The following is a 12037-nucleotide window of genomic DNA, read 5'->3' as shown; positions in this document are numbered from 1 at the left end:
CCCCGCCCCGCATTCGAATCCGCGAGCGCCGCGCTGATTGGTCGCCGCCGCCGGCCAATCCCCGCGCGCCGGCCCCGCCGCCGCAGCCAATCAGAGGCCCGTTGCTAGGGGCGGCGGCGCCGGGAGGGCGCCTGCGCGAGCGGTGCGCAGGCGCCCTGAGCGGGGCGGGGCCGCGCAGGCGCCCGCCGTTGCCCGGCAACCGGAGGGAGGGACCCGCCCCCTCCCGCCACGGAGCGGGGCGCCGGGAGTCTCCGGCAGGGGGCGCTCGCTCGGGGCCGGGGAGCGAGGAATCGGATGGATTGAGCGTTGATTAGGTGCGAAGCACTGGGCTAAACGTTCGGCAACGTTTTAGAGGGACCATCCCCGCCCGGTCCGACGCGAATGCTAACAATGGTCACGACAACGAGAAAGGGAGCAGTAATAATCGTAGCAACAAGGAATAGTGAGAACAAACGAGGATCGCGACGATGATGATGACGATGGTAGTGATGATACTAATAATAACAGTGATGGTAGTAATAACGAGGAGGAGGAGGAGGAGGAGAATCATAACAACGATAGTGATGATGGTAGTAATGACAATGATGATAATAATGATAGTGATGATACTAATAATAACAGTGATGGTAGTAATAGCGAGGAGGAGGAGGAGGAGAATAATAACGATAGTGATGATGATAGTAATGACAATGATAACAATAATTATAGTGATGATACTAATAATAACAGTGATGGTCGTAATAACGATGAGGAGGAGGAGGAGAATAGCAATAATAGTGATGATCGTAATAACAATGATGATAATCATCATAAAAATAACAATGATATTGATGATGATAGTAATAACAGTGATAATAATAACAATAATAATAGTGATGATAGTAATGACGATGATGATGATAATAACAACAATAATAATAGTGATGATGATAGTAATAACAATGATGATAATCACGATGATAACAATAATAGCGATGATGATAGTAACAACAATGATGATAATAATGATGATAACAATAATAGTGATGATGATGGTAATAACAATCAGTCTCTATCTGTTGCCGACTTGTTCATTCAAAGCGCTTAGTACAGTGCTCTGTACATAGTAAGCGCTCAATAAATACTATTGAATGAATGAATGAACAATGATAATAATAATAACAACAATAATGGTGATGATGATAGTCATGACAATGATGACGATAAGAATAACAACAATAATAGTGATGATGATAGTAATGACAATGATGATAATAATAATAACAACGATAATAGTGATGATAGTAATGACAATGATAATAATAATACAATAATAGAGATGATGATAGCAATAACAATGATAATAATAGTGAGGATAATAGTGATAACGACGATGATGATGATGATAATAATAATAATAAAAATGATAGTGATGGCAATGATAATGATCATAACAATAATTGTGATGATGATGATAATAACAATAATAGTGATGATGATAGTAGTAAGAGATGCAGAGAGGCGCGGGCACAGAGCTGGACGCCCACTGGGGGCCCGTCTACCGGGGGAGGGGAGCTGGTTTGGGCGTCTACCTTGTGCAGAGCGCTGTGCTGAGCACCTCCTGGGTGCTCCCTCCTCCATCTCTCTTCCTCCTCCTCCTCCTCCTCCTCCTCCTCTCCCGCTGGTGGTTCTCGTCCTTCTCCATCTCCGTCTCTGTCTCTCCTTCCTTGTCTCTCTGTCTCTGTCTCGCCATCTCTGTCTCTCCATCAGCCCCCCCCCCCCATCCCTCCCCGACGGGGAGCCCCAACCCCACCGATCCATCAGCAATCGATCCTCAATCGGCCCCGACGGATTGGGTGTGTGCGGAAGGGTTGAGGTTGGAGAAACGGGGAGAAAAATGGGAGAAAATGGAAGACGTTGGGAGAAGCGGGGCCGAAACGGGGAGAAACGGGAAGAAGAGGGGAGGAAATTGGGAGAAACGGGGGAGCGATTGGGAGAAACGGGGCAGAAACGGGCAGAAACGGGGCAGAAACGGGGAGAAACGGGAAGAAGAGGGGAGGAAATCGGGAGAAACGGGGGAGGGATTGGGAGAAACGGGGCAGAAACGGGGAGAAACGGGGAAAAGAGGGGAGGAAATTGGGAGAAACGGGGCAGAAACGGGGAGAAACGGGAAGAAGGGAGGAAACCGGGAGAAACGGGGGAGGGATTGGGAGAAACGAATTGAAAGTGGGGGAGATGGGGGAAACGGGGAGAAATTGGGGACACCTGCGAGAAAAGGGGGAGAAATTGCGAGGAAACGGGGAGGACTCGAGAGAAACGGAGGGTCATGGAGAGAAACGGTGAGAAATGGGAGAAAACGGGGAGAAAATGGGAGGAGATTGGGAGAAACGGGGGAGGGAGTGGGAGAAAGGGGAAGGAAATGGAGAGAAACGGGGAGAAATACATTGAGGGAAACTGGGGGTGGGGGTGGGGGGAAAGGGGAGAAATTGAGAGAAATTGGGGGCGAGTGCGAGACGATGGGGAGAAATTGGGAGAAACTCGGAGGAATTGAGAGAAACGGGCAGAAATTGGAGAAAACTGGGAGAAACGCGAAGAAATTGAGAGAAACTGGGAGAAACGGGCAGAAATTGGGAGGAAACGGAGGGAGGCGGGCAGAGACGGAGGGAAATGGGGAGAAATGGAGAGAAACTGGGAGAAAGGTAAAGAAATTGAAACAAACTGGGGGAAAAGAGGGGGAAACTGAGGGAAACCGGGGGAAACTTTGAGAGAAACGGGGAGAAATTGAAACTGAGAGGAACAGGGGGGAAACTGAGGGAAATGGAGAGAAATTGAGGGAAACTGGGAGAGACGCAAAGGAATTGAAACTGAGAGGGGGAAACGGGGCGTGGGGGGGGGACTGAGAAATTAAAACCGAAACGGGGTAAACGGGGGGAAACTGAGAGAAATGGGGGGGGCGGGGAAATTGAGGGAAACAGGGAGAAACTGAAAGAAAAGGGGAGAAATTGGGAGAAACTGAAGAAAACGGGGAGAAATGGGAGAAACTGGGGGAGATGGAGGGAAACGGGGGGAAACTGTGAGAGAAACGGGGAGAAATTGAGGGAAACGTGGGGGGATCGAGGGAAATTGGGAGAAACGGAGGGAAACGGGGAGAAATGGAGAGAAACGGGGGGGAAATTGAGGGAAACGGGGAGAAACGGAAGGAAACGGGGGGAAATTGGGGGAAACGGAGAGAAACGAGGAGAAACGGAAGGAAACGGGGGAAGACGTGGGGGAAATGGAGGGAAACGGGAAGAAACCGAAGGAGATGGGGGGAAATTGGGAGAAACGGAGGGAAACAGGGAGAAATGGAAAGAAACGGGGGGGAAAGGAGGGAAACGGGGAGGCAACTGTGAGTCGGTCCCGGTGGGATCCGGTGGGAACCGGTGGGATCCGGTGGGATCCGGTGGGATGTGGTGGGATCCGGGCGAGTCCGGCGTCAGAGCCCCACGTCTGATGACCGATTTGTCCATTCCAAGCGCTTAGTGCAGTGCTCTGCACAGAGTAGGCGCTCAATAAATACTATTGAATGAATGAATGAATGCATGCATGCATGCATGCATGAATGAATGAATGCCCTTGTCTCCTCTCCCCAGCGCTTAGCACAGAGCCTGCCGCGGAGTCAGCGCTCAAACAAACACCCCAACGATTTTTTTTTTTTAATCATTAGTCTTTATTTATTTTTATCATTATTCTTTATTACGCTTGCTTTCCTGGAAGGAGAAGGGCGTCTGACGATACCACAACGATGGCGTTGGTCACCGGTTTGTCCCCGTGGGGTTCACGGCCTTCACCCCCATGTTTCGGATGGGGAAACTGAGGCACGGGGAAGTGCCGTGACTTGCCCAGGGTCCAATAGCACCCCTCCCCGCCCCCCCCCGGGCTCGGGAACCCCTTCCTCCCTCTCCCAGGCCCCGTTTGCCTCATGACTCTCCCAAGGTCACCCAGCTGACCGGGGCGGAGGCGGGATTCGAACCCAGGACCTCGGACTGCCAGCCCCGGCCTCTTCCCACTGAACCGTGCCGCTTCTCTGTGCGCAGAGCGCTGTGCTGGGCGTCTCTTCATCCGGTCCTATTTACTGAGCTCCCTCTGGGTGCAGAGCACTGGACTGAAATACTAATCAATCATCCATATTACGTGGGCAGAGCGCGGTGCTGGGCGTCTACTGTGTGCAGAACGCTGTGCTGGGTGTCTAGGCAAAGCGCTGTGCTGGGGGGGGGGGTCTACTGTGTAGCCAGTTCTGGGTCCTCCCCGTCCTCCTCCAGAGGGAGAAACCACACGGTCTAGTGGGTCGAGCTGGGAGTCCGAAGGTCCTGGGTTCGAATCCCGCCTCCTCCCCTTGTCAGCTTGGGTGACCTGGGGCCGGTCACTTTGCCTCTCCGGGCCTCAGTTTCCCTCCTCTGGAAAACGGGGGTGGAGGCCGGGAGCCCCGCGGGGGCCGGTCCGAATGGCCCGTCTCCACCCCAGCGCTCAGAACAGGGCTTGACACCGTAGTAAGCGCTTAACAAATACCATCAAAAAAGAAAAGAGACGGGGGGGGGGGGGCAGAGACCGAAGCAGGGACAGAGACAGAGGCAGAGACAGAGGCAGAGACAGAGGCAGAAGCCGAGACAGAGACAGAAGCAGAGACAGAAGCAGAGACAGAGAGAGAAGCCGAGGCAGAGACAGAAGCAGAGACAGAGGCAGAGACAGAAGTAGAGATAGAGGCAGAAGCAGAGATAGAGGCAGAGACAGAAGCAGAGACAGAAACAGAGATAGAGACAGAAGCAGAGACAGAGACAGAAGCAGAGATAGAGACAGAGACAGGCAGAGATAGAGGCAGAAGCAGAGATAGAGGCAGAGACAGAGACAGAAGCAGACACAGGCAGAGATAGAGGCAGAGACAGAGACAGGCAGAGATAGAGGCAGAAGCAGAGATAGAGGCAGAGACAGAAGCAGAGACAGAGGCAGAAGCAGAGACAGAGACAGAAGTAGAGATAGAGGCAGAGACAGAAGCAGAGAAAGGCAGAGATAGAGGCAGAGACAGAGGCAGAGACAGAAGCAGAGACAGAGACAGAAGCAGAGGCAGAGACAGAGGCAGAGACAGAGACAGGCAGAGATAGAGGCAGAAGCAGAGACAGAAACAGAGACAGAAGCAGAGACAGAAGCATAGATAGAGGCAGAGACAGAGACAGAAGCAGACACAGGCAGAGATAGAGGCAGAGACAGAAGCAGAGACAGAGACAGAAGCAGAGACAGAGACAGAAGCAGAGACAGAAGCAGAGACAGAGACAGAGATGGAAGCAGAGACAGAAGAGCCCTTTGGAGTCAGGGCTCATGAGTTCGAATCCCAGCTCTGCCACTTGTCAGCTGTGTGACTGTGGGCAAGTCACTTCACTTCTCTGTGCCTCAGTTCCCTCATCTGTCAAATGGGGATGAAGACTGGGAGCCCCACGTGGGACAACCTGATTCCCCTGTGTTTACCCCAGCGCTTAGAACAGTGCTCTGCACACAGTAAGCGCTTAACAAATACCAACATTATTATTACAGAAGCAGAGACAGAGAGGCAGAGACAGAAGCAGAGACAGAAGCAGAGACAGAGACGGAAGCAGAGACGAGACAGAGAGGCAGAGACAGAAGCAGAGAAAGAGACAAAAGCAGAAGCAGAGACAGAAGGAGAGACAGAGAGAGAAGCAGAGACAGAGACAGACGGAAGAAGAGACAGAGGCAGACAGAGAGCGCGGCAGAGACAGAAGCAGAGACAAACGGGGCCTGGGAGAGTCAGGAAGGAGTTCTCCCCCCACAGCGCTTAGCGCAGTGCTTGGCGCATAGTAAAGCGCTTAACCAATGCCATCATTCTTCTCTGGGCCTCAGTGACCTCATCTGCCACATAGGGCTGGAGACGGGGAGCCCACGGGGGACGGACCACCTGATGAGCCTGGATCTCCCCCAGAGCTTAGCACAGTGCTTGGCACAGAGTCAGCGCTTAAAAAATACCATTATTATTATTATTATTATTATTGTTCTAAGTGCTGTGGAGAGGAGGGGGCCTGACGCGGGGTAGGGGCGCCCTCTCGCGGCCGCGGGCGGGATCGCCCACCACAGCGCCGGTAGGGCGCCCTCTGGCGTCCGAGGGCGGGATCGCCCACCACAGCGCCGGTAGGGCGCCCTCTGGCGTCCGAGGGCGGGATCGTCCACCACAGCGCCGGTAGGGCGCCGTCTGGCGGCCGCGGGCGGGATCGTCCACCACAGCGCGGGGAAGGGGCGCCCTCTGGCGGCCGCGATCGTCCATTACCACGCGGGGCACGTTCAGGGCAGGTTTCCCACCTATGAATAATAATAATGATAATATTGGTATTTGTTAAGCGCTTACTATGGGCAGAGCACTGTTCTAAGCGCTGGGGGAGATAACAGGGTCATCAGGTTTGTCCCACGTGAGGCTCACAGTTCATCCCCATTTTACAGATGAGGTCACTGAGGCCCAGTGAAGTGACTCGCCCACAGTCACACAGCAGGCAAGGGGCAGAGCCGGGATTCGAACTCGTGACCTCTGACTCCCAAGCCCGGGCTCTTCCCACTGAGCCATGCGTATCTGTTAGGCGCTTACTACAGGGCAGGCCCTGTGCTAAGCGCTAGGGGAGAGACAAGGTCATCAGGTTGGACGCAGGCCCTGACCCGCGTGGGGCTCACCCTCTTGATTCATTAAATCGTTTTTATTAAGCGTATGTATTAAGTGCAGAGCACTGTGCTAAGCGCTTGATTGATCTATTCATTCCATAGTATTTATTGAGCGCTTACTAGGGGCAGAGCACTGTACTGAGCGCTTGCAATGGACAAATCGGTACAGTCACGTCTGTCGCCCTCCCTCCCCACCACCGCGCCCAGACGGGGGGGCTCGTGGTGGGCAGGGAAGGCGTCTGGTGAGCGCTCTATTGGACTCCCCCCAGCGCTTAGTACAGTGCTCTGCACCCAGGAGGCGTTCAATAAATACGGTCGAATGAATGACTGTGGACGGTATTTGGGGAGGGGGCGGTTAGGCCTATAATTTATTCATTCCTCGACCATTCATTATTCATCACTGTGTAATCGTTTGATTCATGCGTACTTATTGAGCGCTTATTATGTGCAGAGCACTGTGCTAAGCGCTCGATCGATTTACCTCTTTTATTTATGTGTCTTCATGTCTGTCCCCCCGCCGCAGACCCTCAGCTCGTGGGGGGCAAGGAACGGGTCTGCTTAGTGTTGTATTGGACTCTCCCCAGCGCCTAGCGCAGTGCTCTGCACCCAGGAAGCGCTCAATAAATACGATTGAATGAATATGGACGGCATATGGGGAGGGGGTGGCTATGCCTGTAACTTATTCAGTCGTATTTATTAAGCGCGCACTATGTGCAGAGCGCTGCGCTAAGCCCTTGATTTACCTATTTCTGTGGGCTCACTGCTTAGCGCTGCGCTCTGCACCCAGGAAGCGCTCAATAAGTACAATGGCATCCATCGTCTAGGTGGTGGGCAGGGAGGGTCTCTCTCTGTTACTGAACTGGACTCGCCGTTGCGCTTAGCCCAGGGCCCTGCGCACAGTCGGCGCTCCCTAAATACGATGGGATAAATGAATATTATAGGGGGAATTAGGGGAAGGGGGTGAAATTCGCACTCAGAGCCACTTTCAGGGACCCGTGCGCTCTGACCGACAAACGGCCCCGCGGCGCCCCCTGCCGGCCTACTGGCGGCGCGCTCGACGCCCCCCCCCGAAGCACGTGGGCCAATCAGCTGCGCCCACCGGCCCCGCGCCGACCAATCAGGGGCGCGCCACCCCACCGTGGGCCAATCAGCTGCGCGCTCCGGCCCGGCGCCGACCAATCAGCGGCACAGGTCGTCCAACGGGCTGAGCGCGCGACGTCCCGCCGAACCGACCAATCGGCTGCGCGCGAGCCCACCCCCTCCTTGGACCAACCAGCCGCGGGCTCCGACCCGGCCCCAACCAATCAGCGGCGCAGGACGCCTAACGGACTGAGCGCGCGACGCCCCCCCCCCATCAGCTGCGCGCGAGCCCACCCTTCCTGGACCAATCAGCCGCGCGCCCCGGCCCGACCCCGACCAATCCCCGGCGCAGGTCGACCAACGGACTGAGGGCGCGACGGGCCCCCGCCTGACCAATCAGCTGCGCGCCCCTGCCCGGCCCCGACCAATCAGCGACGCAGGTGGACCAACGGGCTGAGCGCGTGACGTCACCCCGGCCGACCAATCAGCGGCGCGCGACCCCACCCCTCCGCGAGCCAATCGGCGGCGCACTCCCACCACGCGCCGACCAATCAGCGGCGCAGGTCGACCAACGGACGGAGCGCGCGACGCTCCACCCGCCCAACGGGCTGCGCCTGCGCTAGACCCCGCCCGCCAGGGGGCGCTCCAAGCCACCCCCCCCCCGGCTGTGTGACCTTGGACCAGTCACTTCCCTTGTCTCAGAGCAGCATTGCAGCCTAGTGGGCGGAGCCCGAGGGTTGGGAGTGGGGAGGTCCTGGGTTCTAATCCAGCCCGGGCTCTACCCACTGAACCACCCTGCTTCTAACCTCCAGGCTCCCCGAGGCAGCGGGGCTCCGTGGGGAGAGGCCGGGCTGGGGAGTCCGAGGTCCTGGGTTCGAATCCCGCCTCTGCCACTCAAGCTGGGTGACCGTGGGCCAGTCCCTTCCCTTCTCTGGGCCTCAGTTTCCTCCTCTGTCAAATGGGGACGAAGCCTGGGACCACCCGATGACCCCGTCTCTCCCCCAGCGCTTAGAACGGTGCTCGGCCCATAGCGAGCGCGTCACAAATACCAACATTATCTGCCGTTGGGCAGGTCTGCTGCCCGATCGTCCCTTCTAGGCGCTCAGTACAGTCCCCCACACCCAGGAAGCGCTCAATAAACGCTAAACGACCCCCCCGAGGGACAGAGGTCACCGAGGCCCGAAGGGAAGTGACTTGTCCAATGTCACAAAGCAGACGTTTGAGCCCCAAGGCCTGGGAGTCAGAAGGACCTGGGTTCGAGTCTCGCCCCCCCCGACCCTTGTCGGCCCTCAGTGCCTCAGTTTCCTCTTCTGTAATGAGGGATTGCAGCCCGGCTTTCCACTCGACCGGGCGCTCCCTGCGTGCAAAGCGCCGTGGAACGCAACCGGGTCAATGATACTTATTGAGCGCTTGCCGTGCACAAATAATCTGCATTCGGGAGATCAATTAGTACCACACACCGAGCACTGCACCGCACTAAGCGTTCGGGTGATCGATCAGTGGCATTACTGAGCGCTTACTGCGTGCAGAGCACTGTACTAAGCGTTCGGGTGATCAATTAGTGACATTGAGCTCCTACTGCCCGCAGAGCACTGTGCTAAGCGTTCGGGAGGTCAATCAGCAGCATTTATTGAGCGCTTACTGGACGCAGAGCACTGTACTAAGCCTTCGGGTGAGCAATTAGTGACATTGGGCACTTACTGCGTGCAGGGCACTGTACTAAGCATTCGGGTGAGCAATGAGTGGCATTTACTGAGCACTTACAGGGCGCAGAGCACTGTACTGAGCATCAGGGTGGTCATTTAATCGGCCGATGACATTTATGGAGCGCTTACTCTGTGGGGAGCACTGTACTGAGCGCTTGGGAGTGGACAGACGCGTTCCCTCCGCTCAGGACAGGGCTCCGCGCGCAGTAGGCGCTCAATAAATAAGAACGAGACGGGGAACCGTCTCTTACCCCGTGCCGAGCGCTGTGCTAAGCGCTGGGGAGGGAGAGGAGATGCGATCCCTGTCGCCCAGGGGCTAAGCGGGAGGGAGACCAGGGATCGAATCTCCCCCCCCCCCCTTTTACGGACGAGGAAATAATCACGGTGCTATTTGTGAAGCGCTTACTATGTGCCGAGCACTGTACTGAGCCCTGGGGGTGACGCGAGGTCATCAGGACCCCCCCCCCCCCAATACACACCATGGGGCTCAATTTACAGAAGAGGAAATAACCACCGCGGTATTCAATCCTAACCACCGGGCTATTTGTTGAGCGCCTTACTCTGTACCGCGCACTGTACTGAGCGCCGGGGTGGAGCCAAGCCAATGGGGTCGGGCCCGTCCCCGTTCGACAGAGGAGGGAAACTGAGGCCCAGGGAGGCGGCCCGGGGTCGCCCAGCAGGCCGGCGGCGGAGCCGGGACTTGAACTCGGGGCCTCTTTAAGAGAAGGGACGTGACCAAGGTCACACGGCCGACAAGGGGGCCGGAGCGCGGGATTCGAACCCAGGGCCGGGCTCGACCCGCAAGGCCGCGCCGCTCCGAGAAGCGACCCGTCCGAGGTCCCGCGGCAGCGAACGAGCGCGGCATTCGAACCCAAGTGCCCCCCCGACTCGCGGGCCCGGCGTGACTCGTCCCAGGCCACACGGCGGAGCCAGAATCAGAACCCGGGTCCCCCCGACCCCCCCCTTCCGCCGGGCCGCTTCTCCGAGCCAAGCGGGGCGACTGGTCCGAGGTCCCCTGGCGGAGCCGGGATTAGAACCCAGGTCCCGACTCCCGGCCCGGGGCTCCGCGCCGAGACAAGGTCACGCAGCGGGCGCCCGCGGAATCCGAATCCGGGTCCCGGCCCTTGTCCACCGGGCCGCGCGACATCGTGTCTCGGTGAGGCGCCCACTCTGCGCCGAGCGCTGTTCTAAGCGCCGCGGGGAGGGGCGGGGTCAGCGGGCGGTCCCTCGTCGGGCTCCCGGTCTTCGCCCCGTGGAAACTGAGGCACGGAGCGGGGAGGCGACCGGTCCCAGGTCACCCGGCAGACGAGCGGCGGGGGGGGGGGGGGGGGCAGGATTTGAACCCGGGTCCTCCGCCTCTCCGCCCCGGGTCCGAGCTGGCGGGGTCGGGGGTGGGGGGGGGGAGGGGGGGGGTCCACAGAAACCGTTTATTTTAAATGTCTTCAGGATAGAGTTACATCATAATTATAAAAATTACTTACAGAATTAAGTAACAGATTTTTTTTTTTCCCTTTTAAAGTGTTTATACTTCTAAATGTGGGGGGGGGGGGGGCGGGGAGGGGCGTCTACACAGCTGGGAGGAAACCGGGGGCGGGGGGGGGGGAGAACAAAAAATAGCCCCCTCCCCTCCCCCCCAAAAGAAAAACCAAAAAATTCAAAATAATAATAATAATTAAAATTAAAAAAAAAAAAAAAACCAGAAGGAGGTGGGGTCCGGGTGTGTCGTGTGCCCCCCCCCCCCACATTTGGGGGGTCCGGGGGAGGTTTCGAGGCCCCCCCCCGGCAGGTTTGGCACGTGGGCGCGGGCACACGCAGACACACGCGTGTGCGTGCCGGTGGGGGGGGGGGGGGGGGCCCCCCGCTCCCCGGCGCCGCCCTTCTGGACGCGGCGGGAAACGGGGGCGGGGGGGGAGAAGGAAAAAAAATCATCATCATCGTCATCATCATCATCGTCAACGGAAACGGGGGGCGCGGGGTGAGGGGGGCCGCGCGGGGGGCCCCCCCCTCAAAGTGGGACATGCAGGGGGGGGGAGGGGAGGGGTCCTCACACTAAACACTACGCATGCACAAGGAGGAGACCCTCCCCCCCACCCCTTGTTTTTTTTTCGTATATTTTGTGTTTTTTTTGTCTTTTCTCGTTTCCTTTTGGGGGGGGGGCGGGGGCCCCGAGGCCGGGCGCGGGCCCCCCCACTCCCCCGGCCCCCGCAGGCACACAGACAGGCGCGGGCGCGCACGCGGGTGTACACGGGACGACGACACGACAGCGGGGACACGGGGACGCGGGGACGGGGCCAATATACATCGCGGACACGAGAGCTGCCGACGGGCGGGGGGGGGGGGGGGGGGGACCCGGACCCCCGTTCCCCAACGTGGAGGACGGGGTGGGGGGGGGGAGACCCTGCGGGAGGAAGAGGAGGAGGAGGAAAAGGAGTGGGAGGGAGGAAGGAGGGAGAGGAGGGAGAAAGGAGGAGGAAAAAAGAGGGATGAAGAAGAGGAGGAGGAGGAAGAGGCAGGTCGGGAGGAGAGGAAGAGGATGGAGGGAGAAAGGAGGGGGAAAAAGAGGGATGAGGAGGAGGGAG

The sequence above is a fragment of the Ornithorhynchus anatinus genome, chromosome X5, assembly GCF_004115215.2.
Source record: "Ornithorhynchus anatinus isolate Pmale09 chromosome X5, mOrnAna1.pri.v4, whole genome shotgun sequence".
Lineage (NCBI taxonomy): Eukaryota > Metazoa > Chordata > Mammalia > Monotremata > Ornithorhynchidae > Ornithorhynchus > Ornithorhynchus anatinus.
Note: the sequence above shows the minus strand (reverse complement) of the source record.